The following is a 17748-nucleotide window of genomic DNA, read 5'->3' as shown; positions in this document are numbered from 1 at the left end:
CTCTAGGCTGTAATATTAGACAAGCTTGTGTTGGTTTAACTGTTGAATGCTCACTAGATCAAAGATCAAATTAGGAGAAGGAGTGTTGGTCGAAACTAATCCTGTAACTGGGAGAGTCTATCCTCGGAAGACAATGTCAGAGGAAGGTTCTATGGGGCCAGACCCTCAATTCATAGAAAGTTTCCTAGCCATAGAGTCCATGGTAGAAGAAATGTATAGGGACTTTAGAAAACATAAGGATGAAGATTCATCGGGCTCTAAACAAGGCAAAGGAGAAGATGAGTCTCACTTCCATAACCACTCAAAAGGAAAAGGGAAAGAGGAAAGCTTTCTCACACCTCCTAATAGCCCTGAAAACAAAAAGAAAGCATCTTTGATCAAACTAGATGTCAAATTTGATTTGCCTATATATGATGGAGAGTTGAATACAGAAAAGTTGGACAATTGGATTAGATAAATTGATGTGTACTGTAGAGTGCAGAATATCGACTCAGGCAAGAGAAAGATTCAGTTGGCAAGCCTACACCTTGGAGGCATTGCCTTGGTTTGGTGGGAAGGCAGAACCCAAGTTGACATGAAAAGACATGGTAAGAGCATCTCTATCTGGAGTGAATTTGTTTCTGCAATCAAAAAGCAGTTCTATCCATTGGCCTACATGCAACAAGCCATGATGAGTTGGCAAACTCTTCGACAGTTAAAAGGGAAAAGTGTGCAAGGGTACACTCAAGAATTTAGGAAGAGAGCATTGATTTTAGGAATCTCATTAGACTCACCTGAAACTCTTTTGAAGTACATTGGTGGTCTACAAAGCTACATGAGGCATACCATCCTCATGTTTAATCCCACTAGTATAGATGAGGTATCTGTACAAGCTACTCATCTAGAAGCTAGAGGAAAGAATGGAAATCCAGAAGTTGGGGGACCATCCCAACCCACTGTAAGCAAGAGCAAAGAGAAAAGAAAGCAGAAGTGGAAAGCAAGGAAGGCTAACACTGCACAGAAAAGCAAGGCTTCATGCACTCACTGTAAAAAGGATGGGCATGATGAGGAGCATTGTTGGATTTTGCATCTAGAGCTGAGACCTAAGAAGTTTGAGGGCAAGAAGAAGAAGACTACTGCAGCTATTCAGAAAGATTTGGGGTCAGACTTGGGAGATGAAACAACCATTTCAACCACAGGTATAAAAGGTAAGAATTCTGAAGCAGCTACTAGTAATTCTACACAATCTGTTATTGATGAAGAAAATGAGAGAAAAAGACATGAGCTTTTCCATATTCGAGTTATTTCTAAACATCAAATATTGATACATTGCTTGATAGTGGCTCACAAGTAAATTTAATTTCTGAAGCAATTGTAAAGAACTTTGGATTAGAAACTACACCTCACAAGAAACCATACCCATTAGGATGGTTGAATGATAAAGCACAACTACAAGTGACTAGACAGTGCAAACTCAAGTTTTCTTTTGGGTCAACATTTGTAAATGAGGTTGATTTAGACATAATTCCTTTGGCTATATGTGGAATTGTTTTAGGAAGCCCTTACTTGTATGATAGAAAAGCTATTTTCTATAGAGCTGAGAACAAGTATCTACTTGTTAAAGAGGGAATCGAATACTTTGTAAGAGCTCATAAGCTCAAGAATAATTATACTCTCATGAACTCAGGGCAGATGAAAAGAATGATAAATTCATGCAAAAAATTCTTACTGATGGTTGTAAAGGAAAAGAAACCTGAAAAAACCAATGTATTGAGGGTTGTAATGCTAAATAGCACGCTGATTGAGAAAAGGTTGTTTTAGAGTATGATATCTTGTTTCAAGAACCTAAAGGTCTGCCACCCAAAAAGGAAATAATACATGATATTATTTTGCAGCAAGATGCTCCTTTGTCTAACATTGGAATGTATAGGTTGTCTGCTTTAGAGAATGCTGAAATCAAGAAGCAGGTGCAGGAGTTGCTTGAGAAAGGATTTATTAGGCCTAGCACATCACCATGTGGGTCACCAATCGTTTTGGTGAGAAAGAAAGATGGCTCGTGGAGAATGTGCATTGACTACCGAGCACTGAATAAGATAACAATAAAAAATCGTTATCCCCTTCCTCGCATAGATGATCTTTTAGATCAATTGAAGGAAGCTGTTTATTTCTCCAAGCTAGATTTGCATAGTGGATACCATTAGGTCAGAGTTGCAGAACAAGATGCATGGAAGACTGCTTTCAAAACAAAGCAGGGATAGTATGAGTGGATGGTTATGCCTTTTGGCTTAACTAATGCTCCTACTACTTTCATGAGATTAATGAATGATGTACTCAGACCTTTTCTTGATGATTTTGTTATTGTGTATCTGGATGACATTCTGATTTTTAGTAAAACGTGGGAAGAACACTTAAAACATTTTAAGTAGACATTAGATGTTTTGAAAAGAGAAAAACTTCATGTAACATGTTAAACTCTCAAAATGTGAATTTGGTAAAACATCTCTAAATTATTTGGGTCATATAGTAGGGGGTGGTGAATTGAAGATAGATCCCTCTAAGGTGGCAGTCATTGTAAACTGGCCTAAACCCAAGTCTGCTACAGAAGTGAGAAGCTTCTTAGGGGCAACACAATATTGGAGGAAGTTCATTTCTAACATTTCCTCAATTGCAGCTCCCTTACATGCTTTAACAGGATTGAACAAGGTGTTTTAGTGGGGAGGCAAACATCAGAAAGCCTTCGACACCTTGAAAGAAAAGATTAGTACAACACCTGTACTAGCACTGCCTGATCTTCAAAGACCATTTGAGATCCAAACAGATGCTAGTGACTATGCCATGGGAGCAGTGTTGACACAGCACGGTAAACCCACATGTTATCATTATGAGACTTTTAATCCTACAGTAGTTAACTATCCTACATATGATAAAGAATTGTATGCATTAGTTCAGAGTGTGAAAAAATGGAAACATTACTTAATGGGCAAAGAGACAGTGATACATACTGATCATCAACCACTTCAATATCTACACTCCCAAACTAAGTTGCAGCAATCAAGACACTATAGATGGATGGGTTTTCTACAACAGTTTCATTTAGTCATTAGATATAAAAAGGCAATACACAACAAAGTTGCAGACATGTTATCTAGACCCATTATAAATGCATCTACTATACTTAAGCATAATTCTGTGTTACATGAAAGCTACATTGAACAATATGCTCAAGATATAGACTTTAAAGATGTATATGCAACTTTAAGTCAAGGCAAAAGAGTAGAAGAATTGGATTATCATGTAAAGGACCGACTCTTATACCATTGTGGGAAGTTATGCATTCCACAAATTGAAAGAGTAAAGATAATTAGAGAAGCACACACTTCTCTGATATCAGGTCACTTTGGGGTAAGTAAAATAGTGTCACAGCTGCAAAGATTTTTTTATTGGCCAAAAATGAATGAGACAGTTTCTAGATATGTAAGAGGGTGTACTATGTGTGCTAAAAGCAAGCCCAACAATAAGAAACTAGGCTTGTACACTCCATTACCAGTTCCTTCTCACCCTTGGGAAAGTGTTTCCATGGATTTTGTTGGAGGACTGCCTAAATCTAGGAAAGGTCATGATTATCTATATGTTGTTGTGGATAGTGTCAGCAAAATGTGTATTTTAATACCTTGTAATAAGCAGATTACCTCTGAAAAAACTGCAAAGTTGTTCTTTGAACATGTATGGGTTCATTTTGGATTACCCACTTCCATTGTATCTGATCGAGACACCCGATTTGTGGGAAGTTTTGGTCAAGTCTATGGGAACTGATGGACACCAAACTGAAGAAAAGCACAGCTTTTCATCCACAAACTGATGCCCAGACATAAGTAGTTAACAAGACAATGATCCAGTTACTCAGAGGATATTGCAGCAAACATCCTAAACTTTGGGATGAACATTTGTGTTATGTGCAGCATGCTTACAATAGAGCAAAACATTCTTCTACACAGAGATCTCCTTTTGAGACCTGTTTTGGTTTCACACCAAGGTCTCCTTTGGATTTTGTCTTTGGTAAAGATACCACAGTTGAGGGACACAGTGATGTGGACAGGGCAACTAGGTTCATTGAACAAATCCAGGAGATCCACCAGGAAGTACAAGAACAACTGGAAAAGAGCCAAGCCAAATACAAGGCAAGGCATGACAAGCATCAGATGGAGCATAGTTTCCAAGTTGGTGACCAGGTCTGGCTGTATATCAGCAAGGACAGGATGCAAGGTGAAGGTAAAAAGCTAAAGCCTATCAGGTATGGACCTTTCAAAATACTTGAGAAGATTGGTGAGAATGCTTTTCGCCTTGATCTACCAGCTTACATGCACATCTACTCAGTCGTAAATGCAAATTGCTTGAGATTGTTTGAACCCTCTCTAATTGAGGATCCCAAAGAGCAGAGTCAATTGCCTTCTATTGATGACCTGCTACTTGAATATCTTAATAAATTACAGGAAGACACAGTTCTGGACAGGAAGGTGAGGATGACGCGCAGAGGAGATGTTGAGTTCCTCAGAGTAGGGCTCAAGGGTTCAAATCCTAGCAGTGGAAAGTGGATAGAGATTGGATAAGTGAGACAATCGTACCCTCACTTAGTTGATGCTTGAAAACCAACTTTTGGTGGTCCAAAAGCTTTTTTAGTGGGAAGGCCATGATCCGAATTGGATCCACGAAGATTATCACAGCACCATGACTGTATCAAATCATGACAAAACTTCGAATTCAAGAGCACAGAGCGATCAGGAAGACCCCTGAACAGTGGCAGTTGGCAGCCGACGAGGAACGACGAGGACCTCGGTCAAAGTGCGCTGACCGAGGCCCATGGAGTCCGCGCAAGAGGCGAAACTGGACATTGGGAAGCCCGGACTGGGAAATAGAGGGCATTTCTAATGCACTAAGTGCACATCGCTAGGCAAAACCCCTGGAGAAGGAAAGCCCCGAAGCGCTTGGTCGCATGGAAGCCGGGAAAACCGTGGGGAAAACGCTAAAGGATAAAGGCGGGACCCGCGCTCCAAAAAGCGGCAGTATATTAGGGGCACCCTTGGGCGGTAAGTGGATTTGGATAAAAACGAGTGATTCCATTCAGCGCCTAACGCATGGCAGGTGGAGGAGAGAGAAAACCGCCGCTTATCGCACGCTAACGGTCGAGCAAGTCAACTGCGCGAAATGAGAAAATAACGTCAGATATGGGGGCTCCAGATATAATGGCGAAGATCACACCTGATGGAGGAATTGGATTTAACAGGGGATTAAGCTGCGGCACATAAAGAGTTTGAAGTCCAATTTGACACTAAGATGGCAGATGAGTCATTTCTCGACGTAACCGAAAAACCGAACTGACGAAGAAAAGCTGGCACAGTTCGCAAGAGGACAAGTGGCCACTCCCTGTGAGCCATTGATGATGACGCAGAGACAGGGAACCCCAAGCGAGCAGCAGCAGGTGATCCGACAGGGGCGAAAGAGGAACCAAACAATCATGAGATCAATTGGCTTTAAGCCATGAACAAACGCAGAACAGAACACACGGAGAAGAGAACGAAGAAAAAGAGAGCGAGAGCGAAGGAAAGACAGTGAAGCAAGAAGCAGAAGGACAAAGAACCAAGCTGACCTGCAGCACAAGGCAGCATTGAGCAATCCCTGAGAGGATCTATCAGGAACTGAGCACCACATTGGGCTCCTCCATTAAAGACTAGAGAGGTCAAGTTCTCGTAAGGAAAAGAGTATGTGTACTCTAGTGGCTTGGGGGATCCAAGAACCACCCTACCAAACATTGTTCTGTTTTAGGAGACTTAATTTGAGCTCCTCATTGTAATTCTCTACTTTAAAGACATAATAAAAGAAGGCCACCATTGAACGCTGGACTGGAGACGTAGCCCTGGAGGATAGGGTGAACTCCTCATTAATTGTTGTGTTCTTGTATTTGCTTACTGTGTTTCTCTTGTTGTTTTCCATTTTCCAGTGTTTGTGTATTTGGCAATTTGATCGATCCGTTGCCTAAAATAACATAGACACACACCAACACATGAGTTTGTAATACCTTTATTCAATAATTCTTTAAGTAAGATCACTCAAGGGTGATTATTAGATCAACAAACTAATATGTTAGGAAAAGCAACATAATGACAGATTGACAGTCCACACTTTTGCATGTGCTATGAACAAATTTTTTGCTCAACGAAATGTGTTTTTGTACACAACTTTATGTGCACTCTTCATAACTTTTACTCAATTGGCTACTAATATGTATTCTTTATAACTAGAATATTACCAATAATATTAGCAATAAAAGTGTCTAATGCAAAGTGTGGAGATTCACACAAAGATCATTTCTGCACAAGAGCCTAAACAAAGATATTTGAAATATTTGAAAATATGAAGATAAGCATTATGTACAATTAAAATATTACCAATAATTTCATATACGTCAATCGCTTATTAAAATAGCTACACACTCTAGTGGAGTCTAGCCTAGAGTATGTGTGGTTGAAGTGTGTCCAAATATAGCGTGCGTGAAGGAAGCTATGCATACGTCATTGTGCAAAGCAAGCAGTGAGGAACAAGCATGGGCTAAGACGAAAATGTGTGCGAAATGCGGGTCCCGCGTAATTAGGTGTAGAGACAAAGAGATACACATTATTTAGGAATAAAATATTACCAATAATATCGTAAAAGTCCACACTTGGTTCTGTGTTATTGCAAACAACAAATATGCATCGCTTAATTCTAAAACATTAGCAATAAAAACCTTTAGTGCCAAGTGTGTCGTTCCACACATTGAAAGCTTCCTCAACACAATGGACATATATGCCTAATTTCAAACATATTTGGAAATACGAACACATGCATTATTTACAATTAAAATATTATCAATAATATAGGCATAAAGTATGCATTTTTAATACTAAAATATTAACAATGAAAGCTTTCAATGCGAAGTGTGGAGATCCACACAATGAAGACTTCAAAGCTTCCTTCGTACAATGAATCAATTAAATAGCAATAGTATGCATTATTTACAACTAAAATATTATCAATAATATAAGCATAGACAATGTTATTGCGAATAACAAATATGGAATATGTTTTGATACTAAAATATTAGCAATGAAATCTTTTTTTGTACAAAATAATTTAAATAGTAGTAGTATACATTATTTACAAATAAAATATTATCAATAATATAAGCATAAACTATGTTATTATCCACATAATGAAAACTTAGATAGCTTCTTCCACATAATGAACATTTTTCTGCACTTTTGCACATCCTATAAACAAATCTTCTACTCAATGAAATGTTGTTTTGTACACAACTTTGTGTTCACTCCGCACATTTTTTACTCAATTGAGTACTGATATGCATTATTTAGAATTGAAATATTACCAATAATATTAGCAATAAAAACATTTAGTGTAAAGTGCGAAGAAGAGCACTTCCATACAAGAGCCTAAAGATAAACATTATTTAGAATTAAAATATTACCAATAATATTTTGTATACGTCAACCACTTACTAAATATTAACATAAAAACTTTTAATGCAAACGTATTTATCAACTAATAACAACTTCCAATGTGAATGGTTGACCAAATAGGACAATAACTACTTCTTGCACACTTCCGCACAAGAGCCTAAACAAAAAGATATTTGAAAATACGAAGATAAGCAATATTTACACTTAAAATATCACCAATAATATCGTATACGCTAATCACTTACTAAAATATTAGCAATAAAATCCTTTAATGCCAAAGTATCTATCAATTAATAATACAACTGAACAAAAGGTGTTATTGGCTATGAAAGTAGCCTCCACTCCGTGAAAAGATTTATGCAAAGAGAATCGATTAATTAGTGGAAATATTCATTCAATAATTAACATAGATCCAACATCAATAACACTTCCAACCGAAACTCATAGCTTTTTGCAATATCTGGCTAATGCATGATTAACACCTGGCCAATACAACCACTAACACTTTACGTGTTAAAATTACGTCGTAAGAGCTTTATAAAACTTAGAACGTTTTCTTTATGATTCTTAGGTTAATGAGAAAAACACAGTGACACGTTACTTGCTATTATTATTATTATTAAAATTATGTCACAAAAGCTTCATAAAACTTAGACCCTTTGATTTATGATTTACGTCGAAAAATGAGTATCTGCAATAACAAACACAATCTTTCTATGGAAAATTTTTGTACTTCTTCATTCACTCCCCCCCCCACCCCCCACCCTCGCGCACGGTTCTTCCGCATAGTTTCCTTCCACACAACAATAATTTTTAAACAATGGAAGCCACTTAATATCAATCACTCTGTATAATGTATCACACAATTTCATATTTATTTAACTTCCTACGTTTCTGTGATTCACCGTGGATATGCAAGCATGACCCAGTCACTTAATCGAATGCTAAATATTAGTAATTTAAAAGCAATATTTACACTTGAATTCACTGAATAGATATCAGAAAGAGTATTTTATAATATCGATAGGTACAACCTTATCGAAATCTTTGCAACTATTAGTGACAATATTAGTGGTATTCTTGAATCACAACTTAATGGTTTTCATCGTTATCTATATACATTATTATCTAGTCTAGATTTTTAATCGTTCAAATGCTTTCGATACAATATTGACAGTGTACAACCAACGGAAGTGACAGTAAGCAATTTGAAGCAAACTGTATCTGAATACGAAAGAATAACCGTAATTGGAAAAATTCCTAAAGTTTGACTATTGTAATCCCTCGTTAGGTTACTCTCTCCCAAAAGAAGAAGAAGAAGAAACAAACAAATGACCATTACATCTTATGGTGTATCGAAATGATATAACGAAAACCTTTCACTGACAGGAATTGATATAATTTTAAGATGTGGCACATGTATGGCTTCCTTTTCTAGCTAAATTAAAAAATATCTCACACACTTCCCACACATAAGTGTATCGATGTGGATCTACAAATACTAATGATAAAGCCAGTGTAATAATCATCTATCTAAAATGGAAAATCCTGTGAATCTGCCAGAGCTATAAAACATCAGCCAAAAAAATGAACCCAATGAAACAACTGTTAGATTAGTAGAATATAATAGTCTGCAATTGCAACAAGAAAAGTAGCGCAACATTCACACTAGGAATAGATAAAGCCATGCTATCAATTCAGAGAAAATTTAAAGGAATGCTTACACCTAAGAAGAGATTATATTGTCCTATCACATGAGGACACTTCGAAGAGAAGCCTTACAATTACCAAAAATCCCTACTCGAACATAATGTTCTATGTCGCCAATAAGGTCAAATGATGCATTACAAATGCACAAGAAATCTCGTTGTTATTTAAAACGAAATAGTGATGTTTCTTATTTAATAATTATTATTAAATTCCTTATTGCAATAAATCAATGTTGTTAATTTGCGGGGTCGGCATTTCCATCTCCGCACATGCTTCCTCCACACAACTTCCCCCGCACAACCACTTACGCACAACTTCCTCCATAATGTTATTTCTGCACATGCTTCCTCCGCACAACTTTTTACAACCACCTCCGCACTAATCTAGACTAGATAACAATGTATCTAAATAATGATGAGGGCGACTAAACCATGATTCAGAAATAACTTTGGTTGTTTTCTTTCAATTCATTTGTCATTATTATAGCAATTATGGTAATTCCTTTGTATTTAGATATGGATTGCATCAAATTGAATCACAAACCCCCTGCATAATTCATTCACGCTTGCACTCATAAACAAATTTTTTAATAACAAATTTTACAATATATATATATATATATATATATATATATATATATCTATATTTTTCATGTCAACACCTATAAACAATGTTGGTCCCCACTACTATGTTATTAGCTCACTTTAGAAGGAACTATCGAAGTGTGACGAAAACTTCACAAAATGAAATTTTTCCAAAGCACGAAAACGAAATCGAATATTTTATTGTAGAAAACACAAACTAGAAAACGCCCCCATTCTCACGCACATTACCCATCCTCCACATAGTAAAAGCTTCGCACAAGAAAAGCTTCACAAAAGGAAACATAGTAATACTAATTCGAAATTTCTTCATAGTTAAATTAATTACACGTTGACGACATTAATTTCTGTATGCGCCCTCATTTTCTCGCCCATACGCCATCCTTTGCACGTCGTTCAAACAAAGAACATTTACATTATGCGGACTCAAACCTGGCATCAATGGCAAAGACAAAGGATTAAAGTAAAGGAAATTTAGATTGATGATGTATTGGCATTTCTAGAGGAATTCTACAAACATAGAGCCAAATATTAGAACTGTAATTCACCAAGTTTATTAGTGAGTGTAATACATATTGAAGTTTATGGAGTGTGATAATAGAGCAACAAAGCAAGATCTCAGTACTTCTTTAGCTAGAATAACTAGTGCTTTGGAATTTCTCATCGATTTGGTCTCAAAGCATGCTAAAATGATTCAATTTGAAGCATGGGTCACAGAACTTTCGCACAATTCATGCACATTTGCACTTATAAACAATTTTTTTGTTGGGATCACGATTGTCGTTACACCAAAACCCGCAGGTGTTAGTAAATGGACGCATCGCTAGAGTTAACGGATCCTCGAGAGGTGGTTATTCCATGTCACGAAACACATAGGGAGCGCTGGATTATCCAATGCCCAACAATCTCCCCCCTAGCGTGAGCTGGGTGTGATTCAAACTCGAAACCTTTGGCTCTGATACCACTTGTTGGGATCACGATTGCCATTACACCAAAACCCGCAGGTGTTAGTAAACGGACGGATCGCCAGAGTTAACAGATCCTCGAGAGGCGGTAAGTCCATGTCAAGAAACACAAGGGGAGCACTGGATTACCCAATGCCCAACATTTTTTAATCATTTTTTAGTTACTTTTTTTTCATGTCGACACCTATAAACAATGCTAGTCTCCACTGCTATGTTATTAGCTCACTTTAGGAAAAATCGCTAAAGTGCGAACATTAGTGATTTTTTCTCACACACACATAATCGACTTCTTTTGCTCTAAAGACTTTGCTAATTAACTAATTAAAGATCATGCTATTATAATGAAATATTTCCACTTCGCAAGTTTTTTCATTATGCACAGTTCTTCGACATTATTATTATTATTATTATATATTATTGGTAATATTTAAACTCTAAATATTTATAAATAATTTACTAAATGTTGTGCTGAGTGCAATGAAAACTCTGCAAAATGAACTCTGTCTGAAGCACAAAAACCAAATCGAATATTTTATTGTAGAAAACACAAACGAGAAAACGCCCCCACTCTCGTGCACATTACCCATCCTCCACACAGTAAAAGCTTCACACAAGGAAAAAAATCACAAAATGAAACATAGTAATACTAATCCGAAATTTGTTCATAGTTAAATTAATTACGCGTCAACAACATAAATTTCCTTCTGCGACCCCGTTTTTTGCCCATACACCATCCTCCACACGTCCTTCAGACAATGAACATTTACGTTGTGCGAACTCAAACCCAATATTAAGGAAAAATACAAAGGCTTGTAATCAAGGAAATTTAGATCAATGATATATTTACATTGTTAGAACGACTTTACAAACATAGAGTCAAAGATTAGAATCGTAATTCACCAAGTTTATTAGTGAGTGTAATCAAATTGAAGTTTATGGAGCAAGATTATGGAATTGCAGAGCAAAAACTCAATAATTCTTTGGCTAGAATAACTGGTGCTCTGGAATTTCTCATTGATTTGGTCTCAAACCATGCTGAAATGATTCAATTTCAAGCACAAGTCCATTTCAACCTTTTAAATCAGAAAATGGCAATATTGGACTTGAAGATGGAGCGATTGCAATTGGCAAATGAAACGTTGATTTTTCATCTGGATAATTTAGGTCACGCAAAGAACATCAATGCTAAGGAGGACGCTAATGAAAGAGATGATGATATCATGGCCATTGACCAAGGTTCCTCCCCTTTTCAGCTTGGTCTTGCCCACGTCACTTCTGATATCGAGGATATGTAACAATTCAGATAGCTATTAGTGTTTTTTTTTTTGTTTTTGTTTTTCGTTGATAAAGCAAATCAATTTACAATAGTTGTCCTTCTTCGAGTTTTTGAACATTAGAACAAGAAATTTTGGCTGTATTCAAAAATAACAAAATTAATTTCCATGCATGAAATTTATCTATATTTCTCTATTTAATTTGTTGCCTATACCCTATGTCAAAGTAAATCGTTACTGATTTAGTTGTTGTTTTGCTCTCAATAACTTAATTTCAAAATATTTCCGCAACTTAATTTGCACAATTGTTTATTTTCCTTTCCAGCTAATGTAAACATTTATTCAAAAAATTGACATACATTCCCCATCTTCTGCAGAATCAAATCTCCGCATAATGAAACATAATAATAATAACAGTTTAACATTAATTTCCCTATGCGCACCTGTTCTCCCAAAATACCCCATCCTGCGCATAGTAAAAGCTTCGCACAATGAAACATAATACTATTAATTATCACATTCTCTCGCACATACCCGGTCCTCTGCAAACATTCAATTCTAACACCAATGCTCAAAGAAATAACACACTATCAGAGCATCCACGAAACTCCTCGTTCTCCATAGCTCTAAAATCATAGCTCTACGCAACTACTCTCTTGCACATACTTCATTCTTTGCACAATAACATCTTTGCAAAAGGAAACCTTTTAACATTAAGTTCCATATGCACCCTCGTCCTCCTGCACATACCCTGTCTCTCTACATAAGAAAAACTTGTAATATTATCCTTGTGCACCATCATTTTGATTGAGGACCTGAGTTAGTTCTCAAGCTATTTTTGTATCTTGTTTATATTTCTATGTCGAGGTACATTTGAGCATTGAACATTAACACTTTTATGTAACCCCTACGGGATACTAGATGCCAGGATTTTTGCTTGTAGCAGATGCTTTATGTGTTCCACCCTTTTTTTAATGGTTTCTAGGCATAAATCTATTTGGCTTGTTATTTTTTATTTAACCATTAACAATTTTTATGTAAACCATGTGGTAGATGCCAAGTTTTTTGCTTTTAGCGGATGCTTTATGCCTCCCACCTTTTGTAGAGGAAAGCCTCACACAAGCAAAGCTTTGCACACCTAAAGTAACACATCTCTACCTTTGATCCAAACTTATGAAAAAATGAAATGAAATATATATATAAACAAAAACATAGAGATACAATGAAAACAAAACTTTAGTTCATTGATTACAAAGTACTGAAAAATTGTTTACATGCAAAATGGAAATAAACTAGCTCAGGTGATGGTAGCTTACCTCCGAGGAGAGATGTGGTGGTTACATGCCTTCTGAGTTGTGTAACAATGAGGCTCGAAGGCCTATTTATTATTGAGAAACAATGGAAAACCCTAAACATCCAAAAACCTAACCATAGGAGATGAAGCACCAAAAGTTTGTGGGCCCCGTTGGGGTAAATTGGTACATCAACTTCCCGGGGTCGTAACTTTGGCATATGATCTTTGTTTGATGTGTACAATACCTCATTAGAAAGATCTATTCGGTGAATACAACTTTCGACTGCAAGCCCATAACATAGGTAATTAGTATCCTCGTTTTCCAAAAAAATGTTGTTTAGGGCATCAAAATGACTTCAAAAGTTTAGGACTTGAAAAATTGCCAAAAGTAGTAATTTGTGCTACAATTAAGGAAAAAAATGAAAGAAACAATGGTGGGAGTCCAAGTGGAATAGGAGGGTTGCAACCAATATCCACTTGGATCAGTCCTCCCACCTTAGGAAGCAATGGTCCCCATTGTGTTGAGTTCCTCCATGAGATGGGGAAACTTATGCTGAACTTGATCCCTGGTGAGCCACTTGCCTTGGTGAAGTAATTGGCCAAATTTGACAACCCGATAGAGTTGGATCTTCTATTGGGAATTGTTCTTGATATATGTGTCCATGATCTGATCACTTTTGGCCCGTTCCATGAAGTTTGGGGTATAGCTTTGTTGTTGTGAGTTGTTTTGCAATGCCTGATGTGTCTAGTAATGGCAGAAAGTATGGCCGAAGGCGGTCCACATTGAAAACTGGGGGCAAGCCAAGGAATGGGGGAATACTGAGCTCAAAGGCATTGTCCCCCATTGCTTTGGTTATGGTGTAAGGCCCATATCGGAGTGGTCTGGGCTTTCGATGGGCTCTGGTAAGGCGTTCTTTCTGCAAATGCAACCAAACTTTGTCACCCACCTGAAACTTGTGTTCCACCCAATGTTGATCATGTTGTTGCTTGTACTCAGAATTGGGCTTATCCAATATGTCATGCAACTTCTGGTGAATGTGTTGGATGCATTCAATAAACCGGGTTCCTTTATCAGACTCGAACTGCACATGTGTGGATATTTTTTGTGTGGTTGCATGAGGCATGGAAACATCAATTAAACACAAAGGTTGAAAACCCAGACCCACTTGAAAAGGACTACAACCAGTCGAACTATGGAGAGCTCTGTTATAGATGTGTTGCACATAAGGAAGCCTCTCATCCCAAGTTCATGGATGCTTGGAGTTGTACATGCATAGTATTAGCACTATCATCATGTTGACGACCTATGTTTGACCATCAATCTGGGGATGGAATGCAGTCTAATTAGTGAAATTAGTGTCCAATAATGTCTAGAGGCTCAACCAAAATGTGCTTAGGAGCCTACTATTCAGATCTGATATAATGGTCTGAGGGATTCCAAAATGTATCCATACTCATTCAAAGAAGAGTTTGGTAGTGTCCTCTACTGTGATACTCTTCTTGCAAGCCGAAAATATGGCCATCTTAGAAAATCTGTCCACAACCACAAATACACAGTCATTAGCATGATTTGTAGAAGGGAAGCCCGACAAATAGTCCATGGATATGGATTCCTAGGGCTGGTTGGGAGTAGGCAGAGGAGTGTACAAGCCTTGCTTCTTAATGGTTGGCTTGGCGATGGCACAGGCAATGCGGGATCTGATATATTTTCCAATTTCTTGTCAAAGTTTTGGCCAATAAAAGTCTTTTTCAATACAACCATAGTCTTTTACAATACAACCATAGTTTTGTCCACAACGAAGTGTCCTGCGACCCGACTGTAGTGCACCTCCCAGATCAACTTGGCATGCTCGCTTGAAGGAACACACAGGTAGCCCATGTAGCATATTAATGTGTCTTAGAGGTCGAAATATGGAACTTTCTTTCCATCGATTAACATCTAGTAAGTGGTGGCGAACTCTAGATCATTCTTTTATAGATGCAGACATCTAGAGGTTTTGTGGCCACAAGAGTTGAGAACAATAGTTAGTGCTACCACTGGGGGCTGACTGAGGAAATCTGTAACATGATTGGTGTTGTCCTTCTTGTACTTAATGTTCAAGTGGAATTGTTGTAGATATGTAGACCACTTCTGATGGCGATTATTCTACAACTTCCCTTGTGTATGTATAAACTGAAGAGGTCAATGATCTATGTGGATGATCATTTCCTTCTCCAGAATATAATGTTTCCATTGCCAAAAATCTTGCACGATAAAATACATTTCTTTATCATAGGTGGGGTACTTCCAAAGTGTATCATAAAGTGTCTTATTGTGATAGGCCACTAGATGCCCTTGCTCGGTGATAACTACACCAATAACATATTTAGAGGCATTTGTCTCGATTTCAAATGGCTATTGCAGGTCTGCTAATGTGAGTATAGGTGCAGAGCATGGGCGATGCTTCAACTCAACGAACACCTTCTTCTGGGAATCGAACCAAGAAAACTTTTCTTTTGCTCCTCCCTTGGTAACCTGACTCAAAGGCCAAGTGATATGGGATAACCCCAAGATGAACCTTCAATAAAAATTGGTAAGGTCCAAAAAGTTGTGAAGCTTTGTGAGAGTGGTCAGGGTTGGCCAATCCTGAATGACTTGGATCTTAGCTGGATCCACATGCACACCTTGCTCATCTATGATGTAACCCATATATTGGGTTTGACTCATGTGAAAGGTGCATTTCTCCAAGTTGGTACATAGTTTGTGTTGCCGCAGGGTTTGAAGGACCCGTTGAATGTGCTGCAAGTTCTCTTCCCAACTCTTACTAAAGATGAGAGTGTTGTCCAAATATACAACCATGAACAAGTTGGTGAAGGGTCGTAAGATGTCATCCATCAACCTCATAAAAGTAGCAAGGGAATTTGTCATCCTGAAAGGCATGACCAACCATTCAAAAAGGCCCTCCTTGGATTTGAAGGTGGTCTTCCATACATCTATGGGCTCTATTGGAACCTGGTGATAGCCAGACTTCAGATCGATCTTGCTGAAATACTTGGCCCCCTTGAGCTGGTCAAGAAGGTCATCAATCCGAGAGATTGGGTACCTATTCCTGACAATGATTTTGTTCAGTGCCCGATAACCAATCCAGAGCCTCCATGTCCCATCCTTCTTCTGTACAAGTATAATCAGGTTCCCACATGGTGAGGAACTTGGTCGGATGTGCTCTTTTTGCAGCACTTGTTGGATTTGCTGCTTGATCTCTTCATTTTCTAGAATGGAGTGGCGATATATCGACCCATTGGGTAGAGGTTTTGAATTGATCGAATGTTTGACTTGACAGTATAAGGGAACCCCTATGGGTTAGGAGAAGATGTCCCTATATTTTTCCATGAACTTATCCACCTGCTTATTCTACATGGAGGAACCTTCCTCAGGGGCCTTGGATGTAGCCATGATATTCCCCTTACTTTAAGAGCGAATAAAAAAGAAAACAAATTTCCTAGTCTGGGAGATGATCTTTCCCGCATTGTTTAGCAGATATCAAAGAGATGGTGGTGGGCAGGGCTACCTTTGGTATCCTGTATAAATTATTGCCCATAATAATAATAACAATGTGAAGCCTAGACTCATACACAACATGACGCTTCCATAATAATGGTTGGCCTAATAATACATCACAAAATTCAAGAGGAGCAACATCAAATAGTACCTCATTCGTGAAGGGCTTGATGTTGTAGGGAAGATGACAATGTTGGTTGACGCAAAGAGATTTTCCTTGGTGAAGCCACTTGAGGGTGTATGGATGTGAGTGTGGTGTAGTCGGTAGGACCAAACGCTTCACGACCTCTGCTGAGATTAGGTTCTTTTGGCTCCCGCTATCGATAATGAATTGCAGTGGTGAACCCTTCACCCACATATGTGAGTGGAAGAGATGCTCCCCCTCCTCTGGATCTTCAAGCTCAATCTTATGGACCTTGGTGGTGGCAATGGTGGCACTGGGTTTGATGTCAATAATCTGCTTCCCCTTGTCATTCTCCTTGTCGGGTTTTGGTTCGGAATCAGAACATGCATCAGACTCTGAAGCTTTTAGTTTGACCACTATTGACTGCTTGGTGCAACACTCATTTGTGTTGTGATTAGGGATCTTGTGGAACTCACACCACTTTCTTGTGTCCTTCTTTATCTTCGTGTTGCCAATATTTTATTGCAGCTTTGATGGGTTGTCCTGGGTCGCTCCACTTTAGCTTTGTCCTTTGTTCTGTGGTTTTTTAGGTGCAATTTCCTTGTTTTTGATTCAGAGATCCAAAGTTGTGCTTCTTTTGTTTAAAATTTTGTTCAATCTTGGCAGCATATCGATATGCTACAACAAGCGAGGAGATGTCCGGGAACTCCATTTCTTCTTGAATATATTTGTGCAGACAACCTTGGTACTT

The sequence above is a fragment of the Pinus tabuliformis genome, chromosome 7, assembly GCF_031772625.1.
Source record: "Pinus tabuliformis cultivar Carrire ecotype Pingquan chromosome 7, CPIR1, whole genome shotgun sequence".
NCBI lineage: Eukaryota > Viridiplantae > Streptophyta > Pinopsida > Pinales > Pinaceae > Pinus > Pinus tabuliformis.
The sequence above is the reverse complement of the archived record's forward strand: the minus strand, read 5'-3'. Positions refer to the sequence as shown.